Below are 20379 nucleotides of genomic sequence, written 5' to 3' on the forward strand. Positions count from 1 at the left end.
TGAAGCCCTAGATTATAGTCATGGGATTTAGCTACAACGGTGGCTGTAATAGGTTTGAATCCTTTTTAAAAAGGGCCGTTGAATACAACATGGCCGTACATCGGGTTGGTTTGTAACTCCGGCCACCTTCCTCTCACAGATCGACCTTCAGGTTGTTCTAAGAGTACCACATCAGCCAGACTGGGAAACAGGGCAGTGAGAGCCACCGGTCAAGCTGGTTTACTGATATTTAACACAAGAACATCCTGGCCTTCAAAGTAAAAGGTTCTGAGAGTCTGATCTATCCAGATGGTTCAACAGTTTGAATTTCTCTCTCCCTTCATTCCTGTTCTACCAAAAACTTCTCCCACTCTTTCTTTCAACTCCAGAGAGAACATTTAAACTGATAAAAACTAACCTTAGTTTAAGTAATATTTTGAACTTTAAAGCTCTCCCACTCAGTCTTGGTAGCAAGTAGAATTGGTGCTGAGAATTTACCTTAATTCTGTTCATGCTTCTCTTGCATCAATAAATCAGTAAGAAATGGATCTTAATGTGGACTGATGAAATAAATCTTATTCCTAATAAATATCTAGAACCTATTTTGCTTATTTAAAGCAAAATAGGTGTGTGTGTGAGAACCGCTCAAAGACACAAATGATTTAAAATTATTATGTTAAACTTATTTTTTTAAAGATTTTGAAAGTGATTCAGACAGATGATTCAGGCAGATGTTTTTATGTACAAAATTTCAATTGCCATAAAATGCTTAAATTACACAGGGGAACATTTAGAGGCATAAATGGTAACTATGGATTAAAATGAAGATTATTGTTCTTTAATCTACCGGTATAAAATCAGCAATATTTAAAGGCTATTTTCTGTAAGATAAAATGTACTGATTCCATCTTAATATATCCATCACTTCATAGTTTGCTGGTGAGTCTACTGAATATAGTTACTTTAAATAAAGTATGTCTTAGAAGCCAAAAACAAGGCCGATCCTGTCAAAAAGGCATGAAGAAATCAAAGAAAACCCAAGTCTTTTGCTGTGAAATAAGCCGCTGACACAGTGCGGTCAAGACATCAGCAGACCAAGGGGCCCTGAAAGGATTCCATTCGACTTTGAAACAGGTCTGAGGTCAGTAATTTTTGTTTTTGCATGTCTTTGTAGTTTGTTTTCCTAAGGGCCCGATGAGAAGAAGCCGCAATGCCAGAGTGAAGTTAACACCATTCACGTGACACCAGGAGCTCCAAGGCATCCTCCTAGGATATTTGGATGCTTGAACCATCAGTGACCCTGCATATAATAAAGCGAGATGGATATGAAAAATATTGACAGGCTCGCTGTTTGAAAGGAGTGCAAGAAACTGCTAAGATAACCCATATTCCTTGCCAAAGACCTTCCTGTAAACTCTAACCAAATAGAGTTTATAATGGAAAGACTATTTTCTTCCAATCTATCAAGCTTCCATTTTCTTTTATCCACATTTTTCTCATACATCTTTAATTATTCACTTGCTTTTAATGCACCAAATAACCATAAAGCATGAATCCTAAAGCAATCAGTGTAGTGATCTCTACTACATGTTTTCTGGTATATATTAAAAAAAAAAAAAAAAAAAAAAAAAAAAAGAGCTCGGCCAAGGTCTTTCACATCATGCAAAAGACAGTGTTTAATGTAGCTAAAAATGGCCTCAGGAAGCATCTTCTATCGAATCTGCTTTGCAAAAAGAAAAAAAGAGAGCAGCATTTTATTTTATTTTTTGTTGTGCTCTAGAAAACCCAAAGGCGAGATGACTGTTAAATGTGGTCAGATGACAAATGTCTCATCTGATCTTTAATCCAGTCAGAGGGCCAGCTTCAGGGCGAAAAACAGGAAGCTCTCACAAGACTGAGTGATTTGGTAAAGTCCTCTGTGCTAAATCACTACTCAGAGTTTTAGCAGAGAAATTTCAGAAGTTAACACCAAATCAAAAGCAAGCTTTCTGTTTTAGACGCCCAGGTTTAGAAATACACGTCATCCAGTCGGCAAAACACAACAGACATTTTTTTTGTCATCAGGAAATTCTTTCAACTTATTTCAAACTAATTATCAACAACAATAAACGTGAATTTAAGGGTTGGCTTAAGCTCTGGCTTGCCTATAATAATCCATCACCATCGAGACTTTGAGCTTGAGCAACAGTTTCAAAACAAATATGGTGGACAAAGCTTCTGCTTTACAAACAGGATGTGTTATGAAAGGTGTTATTTTTTTCTCTCAAGTTCTCCAAGCTTGAAGCAGTTCACGGTACACAAGTACTTCAAGGTCGGGGATGACAACCACTAAGTGTGGATGCACTGTAGGGTTTTGTTGTGAACCGCAGCAGAACAAGGCAGCCATGATGAGCAGCTGAAGAGATGACGCCCAGGAGGACTTTATGAAGAGAGACATGCTTTCTGTTTAGAGTTGATTTTTTTTAAAAAGGTAACAGAGCAAATACATTTTATTTTAGTGTTTTTAAGCAGATTCACTTGTGTGGATAATTTTAATATTCAACCAAATTAAACTTCAGCAAAAAAAAAAAATAATAATAATAATTGATAGTTAAAAGAGCAACAAGTAAGAAATTTACTGCTAAATTACCCATAATTACCTTCTGACTTGTCACCCAGGATGGAAGTAACATTCCCTATAAATCGATCCCCTCCATCAACAATGTCTTAGTCACGTTTTCTCCTTTCAAACCTAGAGCTACGGTCTGGAACTACTTTGGTTCAGAATGTAGCCCGTGTTTACTTCCTGGTTCCTGAGCCAATCATATGAGAGTTCCCATCGTTCCCAACACAGCATTTGGTGTTTTATTTTAGCAAAATAGCAGCAGCGTGCAAACATGGAAGCCAGTAAGAGAGGCGGACCAGAAGTAGAAGAGAATACAACATCATATAATTGTCCTATGCAGGTAGCTGAGAAACGACACGTTGTGCGCGTGTTGTTCCGATATGCAACCCAAAGTGTCAGTATTACTTATTGCTCCTTTAATGAATAAAGTAATCACAAGTCAGTTGATGGTTTCAGTCTCTATTAAAGTTCATATAATAAAAAATGAAAAAACAGCCGAGTCATACCACAGCAGAACCCCATCATTGGGCTGTCCAGATCAACTTTAACAAAACCCTTTACAGGAAATTACGTGTGTGTGTTTGCAGCTCTGCGATCGATTATTTTGACAACTCTTTGAATGAATACAAGTAAGGCAATGGATTTTATCTGTTCTTCCATTTACAAAAATCAAACGAGTTAAGTTACTTGGACTCTAACCTGATTTTCAGGGTCTTTTAATTCAAACAGATGATCACACTGAGTCTATCGTCACCCGCCTAGTTTTACAAATCCAAACAGCAGAAGGGAAATAATCATCTGGTGTTGCAAGAAGCTGTCAGATGTAATCCACCTGCCATTAGCTGAGACTCAAAGGGAGACGTTGTGGCAGAAAGCCTTTCACCGCTGAGACTGATGCAAACATTTGTCAGCCATTTTCTGATCATCCGGTTTATGACACGTTCCTTGATGGCCGACTTCACAGAGGCAGCCGGCGCTCATCTCAATCACCTGATGATGCTGGCAGACTCAAGCCTGTTGTCTCTGACGATGATGATGATCAAATGTGGCAACAGAGGAGTGAGTAATAACTGGGTCAACAAGGTATGTCAGCTCCCACTAACTCCCGTTTGAATCATCCCTTCTGTAGTTGTAGAAAAATGTGTGACGCCTTTAATATTTGACTAACAGGCACAGACAGCGACATTTCAGTGGAGTCTGTTAATTTTCAGCTAAACTTAATAGAGGAAAAAAAAAACTAAATGAATCGAGAATAAAACAAAGATGGGAAAGCCTAAATAACAGATTTTTTTTCTTTTTTTTTTGCTAGTGTAAGTTTGTTCAACTTATAAATTATTACAAAGTATGCATGCAGTCAGACTTTAATGGTATATATAAAAAAAAAAACATTCCCACAATAACTAAACAGTACTACATTAAGCATTGTGTATTTCACTACAGACTAAGTCCAAATGAATTATTTGGTGACGTATCCGGTTGACTTGTTGACTGGCCGTGATTTCTGTCACTTTGTGGCATTGTCCTTGGATTCTTTTAATGAGATTTGGTTTAAAAAAAATGTACACAAATACATGTGAACGCTCAGTAACTGTATTGAAACACGACATTAAAACAGAGTTACATACAAACCCACGACTTATCTGTACTGCTACACATCCACTATTTGACAAAGCTTTTTATATATATATATATATATATATATATATATATATATATATAAATAAATATATAAATAAACAGACACACTGCTCTTCTCAGTAAATGGGGGATATCAGTATTGCCCAATTGAGTGAAAAGGTTCCCTAACACCCAAATTTGTTGTATTCTCCAAACTGAAACTGAATCTTAAGGGGCAGGATTTTAAAACAGTTGGTCGATTTTCAAAGCCTGACAGACACCACATGTAACGATAAAAAAAAAATCTTAGATAAAGCCTGTTTGCTTGTACAGTGTGTGGGGTCCGGTCAGACGGCGAGTCCAACGCGCCACACACCCACAGAGTTCACTTCAGATCATTCAGATGTCAGACGGGAAATCTTGTGAATCCTCTCAGGATCAAAAGTGAGTTCAGAGTAAATAAACACGGACGACCAGGAAGAATAATGGTGATAGTCTGTGGACTGATTTTAACGGAGAAAAACCATAACAAAAAGAAACGCCGTTGGTTAAAGAAGCGGAGACAACAAGACCAGAGGCACTACGCTTGCTGCACTATGAAATAGAGCCGGGTTGGGTTTTTTCCTCTCTTGAAGAATTCCTCACCTCACTTTCTAATTGGCTAGCAGTCGCATTCAACAGGCTGCGAGCTCGTTTGTCTTCAGAGGACGCCACACATGGTAGGATATCGGGGCAAGACAATCAAACATGTTGAATATCCCCGATTTGAGGTCAGAGCGGTGCCGACGTTCCACCAAGCGGACCCGATCGCTCTTAACACACCAAAACACGACAGGATAATCTTTTAAGATTATTTTAAGAGACACGCTCCAATAATAGGTTCCTCTTGGATGGAATAGATCAGAGCGAAAATCGGGCTAAAAATCCTGCCATGTGAACCAGCCTTAATTTCAACAGCTAGGCTGACACTTCATGTCTCATTCTGCTTTATAAAAAACTCTGCACTATGTTACTAAAAAGGTTTTTTGTTGCCTAATCAAGGAGGCATAAAGACTGCAAATCAATGACTCAATGCAATCTGCTGGGTTTAGAACATTTTTTAAACCAATCTGTCCGTTTGATTCGATAGAATCGACTTTGTAAAATGCCTTGAGATGACGTGTGTTATGAATTGGAGTTATATAAATATATTGAACTGACAAAACATCTTGTTAAAAATGCCATCTCAACAGTAGGCATGTTACTATCAGCGAACTCGTGTGCGTTTCCCCCCCCTTGAGCTCAAACTTTTTGTGATTACACCACAGGCGGCGCCGTCCCCAAGCAGCTAGTTATTCGCCACTGCTGATACACGTATCAGAACGTCTGTTGATATTGTAAAGAAAACATACCTAGAATACCATTTGCCATCTATTGTTTTCTTCCACTTAGCAACACAGCCAGGGCTTATTGTTAAAGGCTCGTTACTGCAGGGCTTTGTCTGCAGTAATATAGGTGCTGCTCCCATCTGTTGTTGCGAGGTAAAAGCAAAGTTCTTGATTTACCGGATCTTGACCGAAAGAACAAGATTCTGTGTACAAGCGGCCGAAATGAGCTTCATCCGCAGGCTCAGAGATGGGCTAAGACGACAGATGATGGATGGATGGGCGAGTACTCTGTTAGTGAACATTTTCAAATACCTATATTCCAAAAATCAACTGCTTGTGAGTTAAATTAGGAGCACATGGCTGAAATATGCAATTAAATATTAATTTAACTTTAATGTTGACAAATGTCAGCTAAATGCTTTAAAATTACCTTAAATCAGTTAACAGAAATATGTTCTCACGGTTAAAATAGCAGAACATTCATTAAACATTGTGTGGCAACATATTGAAAATAAATGAGAAATAAAAATTATATTTTTGGTCACATTTGATTTATCCTAAAATTATTTTTCCCCATCTTAGGAAAAGGGAAGTACAAACTATCTGTATTCTAAAGTTTTGTTTTCATAAGTTTACAGTAAACAAATCCACAGAGAAGTTTTTAAATGAAACTAAAATCATATGAGTTATGAAGCGTACTTAAAACTAGGCCAATTGGTCAAAATGCTGTATCAGCAAATGACAAACTGAGAAACATACATCCCCAAAATCACCAAACAACAACATACAATTTTAAAAAAAAAATTGGCAAAAGTAATCTAAAAATGAAAGATTAAAAATGCCAGTTTGGAAGACAGAATTGGAAAAAACAGGGTTAGATTTGGGTGTAAAACTCCACTAAAAATCAAAGCAAAAAGGTTTTTCTCTACATTGTTTTATTTGAAACAGAATGTAAGTTTGTTTGTTGTTGTGTTTTTGGCTGAATAACAGGACAATAACAGGTCAATTGATTATACTGAAAAGTTTGAATAACACAAAGCTTATTTGTTCAGTACTGAATAGCAATAATTTCTGAAATTAAGCAGAGTTTAAAGCGTTTTTTTATTTATTTATTTTATTACTTTACCAGTAGTAGTAGTAGTAGTAGTAGTAGTAGTACTGGTAGTACTGGTCCCAACTTTTCATAGGTTTCAATGGAGGACCACAGATTGCCCCCCATAGATAGTTTCAGCTTTTAAAACACTGCAACTGTCAGTATTGATTTTAAACGACACACATGCTCTTCCTGTCAAAGTTTTGTCGTTGTTGCTCGTTCTCTCTCAGGTTAAACAGTTTGTTTTGAGATCCAACTCTTTCGAAAATGCTGCAAACAAACCTATAAACTGTTGCAAACAAACCTATAAAACACAGGCATGTAGTAAAACCCGAATTTGACTTTACAGAAACAACATCTATGCCAGACACGCAGTCACGCTTGCTAGAAGCCAGAGGTGTACCAAGGCATGCAAAGTTGGCCCGATCCCATCAAGTGTTTGACATATTAAAGCTACTTTATGCAGTTTTCGTCACTTTTTCCTTGGCAACAACATGTCAGTGGCGGCGAAGCATGGCAACAGAAGCAGCCGCTGTCATATGTCCATCACATGTTTACCTAAACGGCCTTCCTGTTGACGAGCAGGGAGCAAAGTTTGGCTAAAGTCACGTAAACACGTCGTTATTGTGTCTAAACATGGTTGTTGTTACCCTTCACCGAGAGTGTCAGCTGTGCAGATAACAGGTAAAGTTCGCGAAGTAGCATGCTAGCCGGCTAGGAGGCAAAGCTAGCTAGCGAACCTCGCAGAACTTTTTTCTCCAGGCGTCAAACTCGAGTAAAAGCAAAAACTAAAGTCAGTTTAGCATTTTCTAAGCGCGCCGGTCCCCTAACATCCTTCTTAAAGAAGTGACAACAGTTTCCAGCGGGGTTTAATAGCTGTGGTCGCGCTTCAGAAGTTGACTGGGTCGGTACTCACCAGGAAGTGGGGCTCTGTTGCTAAGCTATTCCTCCTACACGTTAACAGTTTCCTCCGATGGTTATTATGGCGCTCGGCTTCGTCGTGACTTTCTCCCCTTCTGTCCAAGGTCGCAACGAACCAGTCAAACTCCGTGGGACTCTGTTATTGCGTGGCACTTTGCCTGTCCAACATTAAAAAAAACTTTTTTTTTCTTCTTCCCCCACACAGACAGAGCCGCGCCGCGGAGTCAGTTGAGAAGACGTGTTTTCAGCCAGGAGGCCCCCCGCCCCCTCCTTCATCAGCTCGGCGTCAACCGCTAATGTAAACACCGCGGCATTCCCGCGGGGCAGCTGTCAAATACCGCGAGATTCAACGCAGACGCTCTGGCTGCTGTCACTTCTGTCGCCACTGATTTTTACTTTATTTTCAGATATGCCCAAACACTAGAAAAAAGACATTAGAAAGTTTTCTTTTTTTTTTTTGAAAGAAAATCTTAATATGATTTCGCCTAAAAAAAATAAAAAATAAAAATTTAAAAACTATTTTGGAGACTTTATCTATTCGATGAAAATCTGATCCCTTTATGGTAATTTAATTGTAAGTTAGACAGTGGCACCTCCACAAATGTTTCAAAGGGGTGGCCAGATGGGGCCACTTAAAGTCACTGAAACTAAAAGCCATAATTTCAGGATTTTATGCTACTGTTGTAGTAAAGCTGTCTGTAGAAAACTATATTAAAGTAAACACCCACTAATATCTTTTGGTTTATTGTTTGATTTTTTATTTTACTGATGATCTAATGTGCAAAGACTAATAACAGTACAGTCAACATCTTGAGTTGAACAACAATTCCTTTTTATTGTGTAATCCTATTAGGAATATGGTGTACATTTATTCATTTACTGAAAAACAAAATAACTACTAGGTGAAAGTAGATACTGGCAGATACAAATAAAAGCGCGATAGAAGGTCAAGAAGAGCGGCTGCCTTGCTGGCTGTGCATAATGGGATGAAATGCTAAACTGATGCAACTACAATTTACACTGGCGAGTGGGGTGGTTAGTGGGGGGGCCAGGACATGGCACCCCTTGCCAGTGTTGTATAAAGTACTGAAATCTCAGAGTCAAGAAAAAGTATAGGTACCTCTCCAAAATATGACTTTGGTAAAAGTCCAAGTCACTGACTGAAATGTTACTTGAGTTAAAGTCTTGAAGTATCTGAAATGTCTTGTACTTAAGTATGAAAATTACTGTAAAAGTAGATGTACTCAAGTAATGTAATGAAAAGTATAAGTAAAAAGCAAAACAAAGCAAATGCAGTTTGAATTACATTTTTTATATTTTTTCACTTAAAATAATATACACAACCAAGTGCGGGCAAATTTTAGACCAGGGAGTGTATACTAAGAACATGGTTAAGTGATGAACCAGGCTTTTAAGACTCCTGGCTCTGCTATTAGATGCTTTACCTATACCACAAAGTTAACTTAACCTCCTTTACTACTGAACCAGCTTCTTAGTCTTAACCCCCAGGTTAAGACAGAAAATACATAGTTTTTGTAAGCCTTCAGTTTTTCCTTCAAGTAAGGTCATAAGTAAGGTCATAATTACATTACACCACTTAGGTAAGAAGTAACCTTGATGTCTTTCTTTATGTTGGACGGGGAGTTTTTGTAAGATGGAATTTCCATAACAGACACTTCATGCAGTACGACAAATCTTTAACACCCACAAAAGAGTACATTGTGTATAAATAAGGCCACGAGTTCTCATCACCAACTGGTGGTTCCCCTGTAGCCGAGTCCGACGTTGTTGCAGTCGCTGTTGTTGTCCCTGTCTCCTCTTCCACGTGGCTGCTACTGATTGCGAGACTGGCTTTGTGTTTAATGGGAGAAGCAAAACAGGTGTTTCCTATTGGTGGTGATGAACAAGCCCAGGCAAGTCCAAACTTTGTTGTAGTCAATCAGTAGGTGGAGTCAAAACGCTTGTGTTTTTCTCTCTCTCTCTCTCTCTCTTTTTTTTTTTTACTAAATCAAACATTGAAAATGTATCGGAGTAAAAGTATGCAAATAAGTTCGGAAATATAGTGAAGTAAAAGTGAAAGTTATCAAAAAAAATTATTCTCGAGGAAAGTGTAAAGTACTCCAAAATATACTTAAGTACAGTAGTGAAGTATTTTTACTTCGTTATTATACAACCCTGCCCCTGGCCACCCCCTGGTGGCACCATTGAAGGTAGACAGTTTACCATAAAATAAGACAATCTTTACGTAGAAGTATTAAAAAAGAAGGAAAAGTTTTACAAATGCAAACCTCATTGTTTCTTATGTGATACGCTACTAGAGGCTAGTGCACAGCTGTAAAAGAAAGAGGTGCACTGGAAACTGCACTTTGGTATCTCTCCACACCAAAGACACACTTTGCATATCTAGAGACAGTAATATTTGTTTATTATTGTTAGGAAATCACATCAAACTCAGTCAGATTGGATGGAAAGCATAGCAACCTCAGTTTTCCAGTCTTGCCAGAGATTATCTATTGGATTTGATTCTGGGATTTTAATAGTCCATTCCGAGACATAAATATACTTTGGTCTAAGCTGTATTATTATAGCTCTGGCTCTTTGTTTAGGGTGGCTGTCCAGCTGGACGGTGAAGCTCTTCCTCATTCCTCAGTCTGAGAGGTTTTCTTCCAGGATTGTTCTGTTTTTAGCTTCTTAAAATCATCTATGACCAGCTTCCCTTTCCATGCTGAGGAAAATTGTCCACACAACATAATGCTGTCACCAAGGTATGCCCAAAAATGTCTTGTCTGAATGCCTGTTAATATATATAGTCATATTCAATTAATTAGAATATCCATTCTGATGAGGCTTGTTTGTCAGATTAAAAGAATCTTTAGAAAATAACCACCTTTTAGCAGGTATAAACATACGTTTCATTAAACCCCTATTTCTATATTAAAGCTTTTTTTTATTACATCTTTATTTCTAATCTTAAATATCATGTTTTCATTAGCTGTACGTGGAAAATCATCATAATTAACAGAGAGAACGGCTTGAAAATATCCCTATGTACAACGTCTTGAAACACTAAATAAAGTTTTTCAAGATGTGAACTGAATAAATTACATAAATTAATGTTACAATAGTATTCTAATTTATTGAATTTGACTGTATATTAAAATTCTCTAATTAGAATGAACTTATGTTACAACTTTATTGTTGCTAAAGTATTTTATTGTTGAAATTTTTGGCCACTCTTCTGAAGAATCCAGTTTATAAAAATGATTTACTCCTTTTTTTAGTGGCTATCTAATCATTTTTCTTAAAATCTGAGAGTGATAAATTAGGGAACATTAATGTCGGTTCATGTATATCTTTTTTGGCACGTCACAAATCCGTGATTCAATTCAATTCAGTTATATCATCAATTCACAAAAAAACATCATCTCAATTATATTTCATAAGACAAATAGATCCAGTTTATGTACAGAGGTATAAAGTCAATTCAGTCCAATAATAAAGACTGATTCAAAGTCAGTTACACACGGTTCAATTCAGTCCACGTAATAAGACACTGCACTCGAGTTCAAAACATCACATGAACGATGCAAAGAGAAAAGATGAAACACAAACAGATAACAAGGCTTTAATTAGTCTTTTTAACCCTAAAATAAACTGATTTGCTATTTCTCACCAAAAAGATAGCCTAAATACAAATTTTCCTGATCCTTTACCATCTGGAAGAATATCTATCTATCTATCTATCTATCTATCTATCTATCTATCTATCTATCTATCTATCTATCTATCTACCTACACATATATTCACCAACTTAATTTACTGGTAAAGTAACGGACACTTTTTTAAAATTATAAATGCAGCAACCAACTGATACAGAAAATTGTACAGCATTTCTTGCTTTAATCCAGCAGTGAACAATTGTGGTATCACCATGGAAGCAGGACATTTTGGTCGTGTGTGTCAAAGTAAATATAAGTATATATAAAGGCATACTGTTTATGATGACTTTGAAATGATCTCTGCAGTTTAAAAAAAAAAAAAGCAGCAGCTGATGTGTGCGGTGAAGTGAAGTTCAGGCTAATACTGCAGGATATAGTTTACTATTATAGTGAATATTTGCGTCTTATTTGCTTATAATTTCCACACATTGTCCTCTATTTACAGAATGATTACGCCTGATCTCATAGCCCTTTCAGAAAGTAAAGCTGGGGAATCGCACTTTGACTTGAATACAGTAATGATGAGGTCGAATCAGGTTGTGATGAGAATGAGGAGCAGCAAGAATACTTGCAAGGAGAAAGTAGAACTGATAAGAATTAGACATGTAGATTCTTCCTTCCTTAGAGGGCTATAGAAAGGCTGAATTAATTCTGTATATGTGCATATGTGATAAGTAATGTGACAACAAATAAAAACATATTCACTACCATTTCTTTTTATATACATATATTTAGATTTTAAGATGTCTCTACATTAAGAACAAACTGGAACCAAAGTCAAATTCCTTGTTTGTGTGGACAAACTTGGCAAATAAAGCTGATTCTCATTCTAGCAGCCTCCGGCTTGCAGACAGTTTTACTAACCTGAACTGTTTTTCCTGCAGCCAGCATCAAATCTATCTTCTTTAAATTGTAAAAATTAAAACAAACATATGATGAATTCCCATTTGTGAGATTCATTATAGTGGGTTCTTCCTAAAAGCAATGGGTTGTTCCAAAAGGCAATGTTCAAACAAAGGAGTTCCATTTCTTAAGCTTTTATAGTCAAAATAGCATGTATTTGTTACCTTTTATAGCTTTATTTCTTTTGAAAATATATTTGTTAAATAAATTACACTTAAAATTTTCCTTAAGAACCATTCAGAAGCTAATAATCCTATTAAAATCTGAAATGATGTTTTCTCTGAGATATTAAAAACTTCAGATGTATGAGGTTGGGTCAATCAAATAAAAACTTAAAGGAATTGGTGAGGATAAAGAAGGACCCACACACAGAACATGATGGCAAAAAAATTAATAAATAAAGGAAAATCTAAAATACACAAGGCATGACATTTAGGAACAGCAAAACACAGAGCATAAGAACGGAACTTTAGCAACAAGAAACCAGCAAAGGGAAATAAATGACAGCTGGGCCATTCATCTGCAGGGGACTGAGAGGAGGAGAAACATGACAGCACAGGTGGAAGTAATCAGGAGGAAACGAGGAGCAGCTGAGATCAATGAAACAGATGAGCTGAGGAGAGGAGAGCAATGAAGTGAAGGCAAATCCAATAAAATGTACATAGAATGAACTAAGAACAAAATCCACTAACTAATCCACAAAGGTGAGAACTAAAACATGAACAATCATTTAAGGACCATCTAATGTAGAACAGATTACTGGATCAATGTGTGCTTCTGTGCTTTTTTGTCTCTCTTGTTGTGTCTCTGTTCTGTCTTCTGTAACCCCAGTCGGTCGAGGCAGATGACCGTTCATACTCAGCCCGGTTCTGCCGGAGGTTTTCCTTCCCGTTAATGGGGAGTTTTTCTTCCCACTGTCGCTTCATGCTTGCTCAGTATGAGGGATTGGTGCAAAGCCATGGACAATTCAGACAACTCTTCCTGTGGCTCTACGCTTCCCCAGGAGTGAATGCTGCTTGTCGGGACTTTGATGCAATCAACTGGTTTCCTTATATAGGAAAATTTTTGACCAACCTGTATAATCTGACCCTATCTGTATAATATGATTGAACTTGACTTTGTAAAGTGCCTTGAGATGACATGTTTCATGATTTGGCGCTATATAAATAAAATTGAATTGAATTGAATTGAAGGATAAATGGCTGACGAAAGCACAATCTGGGAAACTTATGAAAGAACTTGTCCAAATTACATAGGCTACAACAAAGAAAACCAAAACACAAACACCTGAAGATGATGACAGGTAAAGTAAAGGGAAGTACAAACTACCTGTATTCTAAAGTTTTTTTTTTCTCATAAGTTTACCATAAACAGAGAAGCTGTTAATTAAAACTAAAATATTTTATAATCTAACCTTTGTTGTAAAATGTATCTAAGGTTAAGATGTGTTTTCAAGAGTGGGGACAGACTGTTATAATGATGTTATAATACACGTGATGTGCATGAAGTGCAGACTCTAATTTGAAAGCATTATTTGGCAGAAATGTTTTCTGCAGAGTAGTCTGCATGGACAGCAAGTGCAGCTGTTTCTAAACGGCTCCCTCCGCTTTGATAAAAGCTTAGATGCTGATTTCAGAGCGGCACATTTAAACACTGGAAACACCTCTTTCTTCTTCTCCTCATTCCCCGTTGTTAATAATCAACAAGTTATGCGTGTTTGTGCTTTTTATATATATATATATCTTCCCCACGTCAGTAGCCGTTTTTGTTAACCTTACTGCAAATATAGAAAAGGGAGAGATGCCTGGAGTGTGGTATTCCCCCCCACCACCACCACCATCACCACCACCTCCACCACCACCTCTTTTCTCCAACAACAGTTGAAGATTAAAAGAAACGTCTCACAGAAATCTGTCAATTCTGTATGTGAATAATGCTGTGTGGAATTTAATGGCATGAGTTATATTGAGTTTCCTCTACGCCCACATTTTCTTTCGATGAGATCAATGCAGCTCGGTGACAGATAGGGACGGTCTTTTGTATCTTCAAATTTCAGGTTTCTAAGGGAATAATTAGATGGATGGATGAAAAGTAATGCATCAGCCTGCACAGGGGGAGCTGCACCCAGAAATCCTCTGCTTCCACACACGTGCCTCCACGGCTGTTTGGTGGAAAACTGTTTAATAATCGTGTTGAATTTCCATTGTGCTAAAAGTGGCTCCGTGCACTGATCTGCCGCTTTGAGCCAATAGCAAACTTTTGGTGTTCTTTTTGCAGATATTCTTTATTTAACAGAGAGGATCCCTGTTTGATCCGGGTATAATTTTTAGCATGAAAAAGTATCGTCATCTGTTTCACCCCGTTCCTTTTCAAACTTTCCGGTGTCGCTCGCAGGTAACCAGGTTAGAACAGGTTCTTCCTTCGGGGGAAATAGCAACGGTTTAATCGCCGAGTTTATCCAGGCACTACAGACGCTTTACTGTAAAGCACGCTATTTAACTCTGATGTGTTACACCTCTCTCACTCTTACTATGGGCCTTTTTACTATGAATGTCACAAGGTGACAATTAAGTAAAATGATCAAGAATGCAAACACTTGGAACATAATTTTTACCTATAAAAAACGCATCTCAAAACATCTCCAAAGCAAGTTTCGGTCGTTGGATGAACTGCAGCACCCTCCAGATTCACCGCCCCCTTGAAAAACAAGGCTGGAAAAGAACATGTGGTTACAGGTAACTTATCAGGGACTTGGAAACACAAGGGGTGGAAGCTACACTTTCTCATTTGTATTTCTAACCTTTATTTAATGCTTTTCAAACTTATATTTTGAATATTGTACAAAAAAAATGTCACCAACTTTTTTAAAACTGAGAGCTACTTTGTTGGTACTGTGTCATATGAAGGGCTACCAGTGACTTGACTCGCTTTGACTTTATGTAAAATAAACATATTTTGATGCTATTTAAAAAATAGATATTGTAATTTTTAAATGTGTATAAATGCAAGTGTGATTCCAAAGGAAGAGCAATGGAATAAAATAAAATTTTAGATGCAGCTCACTGGAGGGTTGTGCTATTTTTTGAACAGGTTCATGGGCCCCATATGTGGTCCATGGGGGCTACCTGGTGCCCGTGGGCCCCATGTTGGTGTCTCCTGACCTCTTCAGATGGCCATCTTCACAACTTTTTAGAAGTGCCGTTGTCAAACTCCATCTGAAGAGAAGTAATCTTGATGCCTCCATGTTTTTACAATTTTAGGTACAAGTTTAACTTTCCTTTATAAAGTAATTTTTTTTAAAGTAAGGTGTCTTAATCAACTAAACTCCAACCTAAACTCTAACAGGCTTCCAGAAAAACACCAGTATGGTTTTATACCCAATCACTGCACAGAAACTGCCTTACTAGACATTTTAAACAACCTCAGTTATATCATTGAGAAGAACAAACCTTCCGTGCCAGTATCTACGGAGGCTCAGATAAATTTCTAATTTTGCCCTGAAATGGTTCAACTCGTATCTCAAGAGATAAAAATGGTTTGAAAATGTGGGACTCTGGCTCACGGTGTCAAGGAACGGACAAGCAGGATACCAGATATTCAAACCAGGCACGATTTGGTGATTTAAAGGTTTAATAATAAAGACAGGAGTCCTCTGCAGAAGCAAGCTGGGTCTGGTGACGCTCAGAGCTGGTTACCCACTGCAGATGTATCACTATCAGAGCCAGAGTCCAGGAACTGGCTAGGGTCATGCACAGGTAGTCAGAGAAGAAATGGGAAAACTGATCCAAGAGGCTTGGCGAGGCTTGTGGTTGTGACACTATTCCAGCTCGTGGTCCAGACCTCTGATAGGGGGTTGGTGTGGCAGTAAAAACAAAAAAATGGACCCATGGTCAAAAAACGTGATAAACAGGCATGAAGAAACGCTGAATAATTACTTGCTAGAAGCTTTCTGTAACCTGTCGCTGTCTTTCTGTCTTTTGAAAGCAGAGAAACAGGTGATCAGAATCAGAAATACTTTAATAATCCCAGAGGGAAATTACTGTTTCAGTACAACCGTCATCACATATGATGAGCTTGACTGAGGTGCTGCGGGAGGCGGCGCACAGGTGCGCTGGATGTCCTGTCTGGAAGCTTGCAGACAGACATACCAGATCTGTTTAGCTGTGTTTCTCTCCCAGGTGAAGCCACTGAAGGACCTATTGCTGCCATTAACGCTTTACATCTTCTTTACCGCAGAAAGTTCTCTTTGATTAATGTTTTTTATTTGTTGTCTCAGCCTTCTGAACCACGCAGACGGGTTCTGTTAAAGGTTTCTTTCTGTTAAAAAGGAGTTTTCCTTTCCACTGTCATGGCATGCATGTTCAGCATGAAGGACTGGTGCAAAGTTAATTACTTGATGCTATAAGTTCTCCACTGTCACCACATGTTCGTTGAGGAGGAGCGAATGCGTCAAAGTCAGTGACCCGATGCAAACGGCTGGGTTTCCTTAGGTGGAAACGTCTTTACCAAATGATGTGATAAACTGAACCTGAATGAAGTGTTTAATATATAGTATTAAACGGGTTGGATGAAATAGACTTTGAATTCTTCTATGGGATTAGATTAGATTGAATTAATTCTATATTTCTATGCATAAACTGAGTCTATTTGTATTGCAAACTGCCCACAGTCAACATTTGTTTGGTGCTATAATGATAAATTTAACTGAATTATTTGCGGAATATTACATTTTTAAATCAAAACAGCTGTAGTTGTCAATAATGTATATTTGAAAGTTTGTTTTTCCTTAAGAAGCATTAAAGCAGCACATGCTGCAGGATTAACTACTGCTTACAAAACACATGGACATGAAATTTGCCAGAAGTGATCAAATTACCCATTTCTCAGTAGAATATTTGAACCACTTCCTGAATAAGTACTGAGTGACAGGGTGCTGGTGGTTAGCCTAAGTCTAGGAAACGGAAGTCAGTCTAAGATTACATTTATCAGCAACAAGCACACCAGGTAGGTCTGCCTTAAAAAGGCTAAATATGTGGACAAACCATCTATTCCCACTCTCAAGTATGGCGGAGGATCCGCCATACTTTAGTCACATTTCTGTATTTTCCCCTGTTTATTCTAATCCGTTATCTCCCACGACTTTTTTCCTTTACCACGTTTACTTCCTTTCTGGGTCATTGTCAGGCAGTCAGCTCTGTTGCCTCGGTTGCAGAACATCTAGTTAACTAAACTTTGTTGTTCCTGTGATCACCTCCTTCAGCATTTCAAGGCTCTGGTTATTTTACAGTTAAGCAATTTGTTGGCTTCACCCAAAGTAAAAAGAAGTACCAGAAGTACAGCGATAGTTTCTCTAGGTTTTTCACATTTTATTATGGATTGTTGAACGCAGCCAGAATCTGAAACAACATCAGCTGCATTTGTAATTCCTGAATTTGGCTTTCATTACGTTAATTATTTTTGTGACACAACTAACAGCAGTTATTCTGGCATTGCAAGGGAAAGATGGCTTTTGGAAGGATCTTCCACACATTGTAAGGATGCCCAACACCCTGAATGATTTTAAATCTCCTTTAAAGACTAATTTTATTATTCTTTTACTTTAATTCTGTTTTCCTATAGATGTTTTATTTTATTCCTTATGTTGTGTTTCATCTCATGTGATCATCTCATATAATCTTGTGTTCAGATTTTCAGCACATACCTTCTTGAAATTAACGAGGAAGAAAAATTTAGAATTTTGAGGTTTTATTCCATTTTTGGGGAAGAGATAATTAGAGCTAGATGTTTATTTAGATACCAGCTCATTTGGGAATCTTAGGTAATGAACTCACATATCGTTACGCCAAGGAACGGATTAGAAAATCTCAGTGTCACAAATAAAATATGTAAATCAAAGTCATATGTTTGAAATCAACGACAGCTTTATTGCAAGAAAGAGGAAATCAGGAGGTTATAAAGGAAGAGACCTTTGGTTGGTTTAATGGGACAACAAAACAGAAGCAGAATCCCTAAATGCAGAATTAAGGACAGGAAACATTGGTTTGAACAAAACTTTATTCAGTTTGGCAAAGCGTCAAAATAAAATGTGTCCATCATGCAACCAAGTAGAATCAGTTTACAATGTTTTATGTCATTATTTATGAAGAAACTGGTCAATGAAAACTTCAGCAACACTTTATTGTGGCCTTTTTCAGAGTCATTACAAATCATCACATCAGTTATTTTTTAAATAAGACGCACAATGCAGAAAAGCTTCAAATAAACCAATCACGTATTCACACATATATAAACTGACCAATCAGCATGCCTGGTTAAACTAGTGCCAAATTAGGTTCTTGCTGAAGACATTCCAGTTTTAAATAGGGCGTATAATCCCACACTTGCAACAGTGCTTCACTAACACAAAAATACAAATAAGATCCATACATTGCATTATTTATAAAGAGAAAAAAGAAAAGAAAAAATAATATCTGTAGGATATATGTGAAATTTAGCAGTGAATAGCAATGATATTATTATTTGAGTTGGAAAACTGAAATAATAATCTGAATTATTTGGGAATTTGAGTAAATAACCACGTGTGTTATCATTAAGTGTTGTTCTGTGTGTGGAATTTAGTCTGCAAGTCATGTGAAAATCTCCCTGTAGTGGCAGACATGCACCATTTTTATTTCTTATAGCATCCTTGTGTTTCACAGGTTTCCTCCTGACTGATTTCCCTCAGTTCTCCTCATTTTTTTCATTAAATATAACTATTTCGGTATGATGGTGCCTGCCTCCCGCCTGCTGCTGAGTTCTCCAACGCTACAACAGATGATTGGTAAATGAGTTTGTCCAAAGGAGTGCCAAAAGCTGTGGGACACAGGATTTTATTTCAAAGCAGCTCCTGAAGTAAACAATGTGCTCAAAAAAGTGGATTCTTTCTAGATTATGTTGCTCCAATAAATGATTTATTAAATTAGAGAGTGTAAATAGCTATATCACAAACAAAACCTTTGTTTAAGCATGTTTTTCTTCTCAAACATTCCAACTGAACGTGCAAATCCCAACATTTCTTGCATCCAGAGACCAAAAGCGTATTTTAGCACTCTCGAAAATCAAAAAAAAAAAAAAAGATGTTGGTGTTTTCACCTGTGTCATTTTCTTTTCCTGTTTGTTAATGATGAGGCTCAGGGGTTAGGTATGTCTGCGGTGTGGTAGAGACAGAAGCTGCACTCAAAGCTCCTGTGATCAGGTGCAGACTTCATAGAGACCAGCAGATGGAGGGGGGAGAAGCCTGCGTGCATCCTGAAGCTTTAGCAGAAACTGAGAGGTTACACTCCGCCGGTACAAAGATGACCTGTCACACGCTGAAACACGCCGCGCCGATGCAGACGAGCTTCCTGCTTATGCACCTCACATGGCACAGCCATCACAGCGGCAGCAGCGAGGCAAGCGAGGGTGGGGGGTATCACACCTGGAGATGTGTGTGAAACGTCGTCCCACTTTGCACACACCCAGCCCCAATTTGGAGGCAAACCCTCACGTGACGCTCCCATCTCCATTTTACTCTCTAATTAATGTTGTTTTGTCTTCAAAGTGCAATCGAAAGCCGCCGTCGTCGGCCTTGATCGCGGAAATCTCAAGGTTGTCTGGATGCGAGCCGTCAAATAACAAATAGATGTAAATATAGAATAACAGCACAACAGAGCAATGAAGGATTTACGGCACTCGGAGAGCACCGCGTAAATGAGGCACAGGAGAGGAAGTGTGAGATAATGTGAAGGACAAATCCTGCATATTGTTTCCTGTTTGGATCGTCTCGTGGAATCCGGTCTGCAGGAGACCGCTTCAGCGCTTTCATTACAGCTTCATGTAGAAAAATAAAAATAAAGAAGAATTTCGTAGGATACTTTCTGTCTCCTTTGGATCTTTCCACCTGCTTTGCATCATCCAGAGGGCCTGTTTCACACACACACACACACTCACACACACACACACACACACACACACACACACACACACACACACATTGAGCAGTCAGGCTGTGTCTCATTCACATCGTCACCCCTCTGACATCTGTCTGCGCGTGTGTGTTTGGGTTAGCGGGCTGGTTGGTGTGTGAGGTGAGGTTAAATGGGCGCCTAGCATTGGGAAGGGAGTGAACTGAGGCGGAACTGGCAGAATATCTCTCA

The 20379-nt window shown here is 38.1% G+C and overlaps 1 protein-coding gene across 1 annotated transcript in view; it reads right to left on the reverse strand.

Moving 5' to 3' along the window:
* The window catches only part of nek7 (NIMA-related kinase 7), a 98493-nt gene extending 90602 nt beyond the window's left edge, over positions 1-7891 (reverse strand). Inside the window, exon 1 of the mRNA XM_012857036.3 lies at positions 7578-7891. The gene's annotated coding sequence lies outside the window, so the exon portion shown is untranslated. The remainder of the gene's footprint in view (positions 1-7577) is intronic.
* Between the last annotated feature and the right edge of the window lie 12488 nt (positions 7892-20379).

Source organism: Fundulus heteroclitus, chromosome 9, assembly GCF_011125445.2.
Source record: "Fundulus heteroclitus isolate FHET01 chromosome 9, MU-UCD_Fhet_4.1, whole genome shotgun sequence".
Classification (NCBI taxonomy): Eukaryota; Metazoa; Chordata; class Actinopteri; order Cyprinodontiformes; family Fundulidae; genus Fundulus; species Fundulus heteroclitus.